A 2,292-nucleotide genomic window follows, 5' to 3' on the forward strand; every position below is an offset into this window, starting at 1 on the left:
TATCCACTTCGTCGGGGAGCTCCCGCTCGATCACCCGCGGGAGTCCATGCTCGACCGTGTGTGAGAGTCCATGCTCTACCATATCCACTACTTCGGGGAGCTCCCGCTCGACCACACGCGGGAACCCCAGTTCGACCACGCGTGGGAGACCACGCTTAGCCCCGTCTCTCTTCTCGAGCCGCTGCTCGTCGGGACGCGGGGGCCCCTGCTCGACCGCGTCTGGCACGTCCTGAGATGTGTGTTCAGGACTGGCACAAGCTGCGTGCGCACACGCTGCACATGAAGGGCCATCGATCACTTCAGGCGCAACGGTGGTCATGGTGTCCGGATCCATGACAACAACATGTGGCCAAAGGTTGGGCGTGCCGTTCAGGAACGACAGCACCGCATTCACATCGGTGTCGCGTGGGCGGACTGTGCCCGTCAGCCAGTCGATGTGAGGTTGGTGGCGAGCAAGCCATGGGATGTCAAAGACACAGTCAAAGGCTCCGCTTAGCTTAATCACCAGAAAAAAAACTCGTCGGAGTCATTGAAGCCGTCGAGCTCGTACGCGAAGGTGGCTGCGCGCCGAGGCACTCGGCGCGGCTTGCCGTCAGCATACTTGACGACCATATAGCCGGGTCCCTCGCGGACGCTCGTGCCCGGTGGCAGTACCGACAGGCTTTCGGCGCGAAAGAAGTGGTTCGTCGCGACTGAGTCCAGGAGCGCACGAATAGGTCGTACGGCTCCCTCAACGTGGAGACTGAGCACGATCAGTCTCGAGTCACTGCCGGAGGTGGTGGCCGATAGATGTGCGTGAAGCACAGGAGGGCTAGGAGGAGGTTCCGCCACCAGGGAACCATCCCCGTTGTCAGACCCAGTAGGGCGCCCCGCACCTACTGGTCGTCGTCGTTTTTTGCTGGAGGGGCAATAGCCACGTCGGACTGGGTCGTGACGGTCGTCACGACAGGAGCTGGAGCGCGTCAAACTGCCGCGCGGTGTCCAAGCTTCTTACAGCGGAAGCAACGCAGCCGACGCGGTGTGCGTGCTGAAGACTGCGACGAACTCGACGAACCTGACAAACTGGATGACGTCGGCACCCGACGTCCGCCATGGTGTTGAATTGCATCCACCTCCATCGGTTCGGGACCGGGCTCGTGAGCCAAAGGCCTCGAGACGTCGAATGCTTGCGACGCCGTGACACTGTAGTCTTTGCGCAAAGCAATCACGAAGGCCTCTTCGAGTGTGGATGGATGTTTCCTTGTCAAGTAGAAACGCTAGTAGCCAGCGTTTAGTCCCGAAACGAAGACGTGGACCTGAGTCGCCATGTCCACGGGATGGGTCGTGATGCACGACACCAGATGCCGAGTGTGCTGAATGTACTCGAGCATAAACAGGCGTCCCTGCTTCAGCGACAGGAATGCGGACCGCTGGACGTTCTCGTCTTGAGGTGGCTCGAGCGCGAGCCGGAGGTCGGACTTCGTGGACGCCATCGTCGGGAAACAGGTGGCGTCGGCGACGAGCTTACCGAGTGCCCACTCTTTCGCCTTTCCCCTTACTTGAAGAGGAGGAAACGAGTCCTCGCGAGCTCGGTGGACAGTTGCATAGTATCGAGAAAAGATTAGTGATTGGCTAAAGTATAGAAAATGCACAAATTTAACCAATTATTGATGAGGTGTGATTCCTCGGTTGTTTCGCCAAAGTCTTAAAATAGACCTGATTTGGCAAATTCACGTGAAAAGCACAATTCATGTACATGTAGTCATCTCTCCGCTTCTAACCTTCTAGCGTGTCCGTCCGTCTGTCAATAAGTCCGTCCGGTTCCTTTCTTGCTGCTTCCTGCCTTTTCGCATGGCTACACTCGGCCTGTCTAATACAGTTTCCTCCCATCGTACCGACCTCGCCTATCTTTCTGACTCGACCTAGCTATGCCAAAATTACAAATATATCCAAAAGCGTCACACAATTAACTCGCGCCCTGATTGGGCAATACCGGCTGACCTGCGACACTGACTGGATCGGTCGCACGATCAGACCGCCTCTCTCCCTCGCGATTGGACGTAAGCTAAACATTTTTGCCGAGCACGAAACGCATCGATTGGTTGCAAACAGCTAGGCGATCTGTGCAGATACTTGATTATTGACGCAAAACCTGTCATGTACTGCAATCGGGCATAGTAACCACTTTATTTTCTAAGAGCTCTGCACACTTCTCAAATAGAGATATCTATCATATAATGTAGACTTCACAGACCTGTATTTTGTAAGAGCTCGGGGATGTTATTTTTTTACACACCTTTCAAGTAAAGACGA

This window comes from Phytophthora infestans, genomic scaffold (assembly GCF_000142945.1).
Source record: "Phytophthora infestans T30-4 supercont1.20 genomic scaffold, whole genome shotgun sequence".
Classification (NCBI taxonomy): Eukaryota; Oomycota; class Peronosporomycetes; order Peronosporales; family Peronosporaceae; genus Phytophthora; species Phytophthora infestans.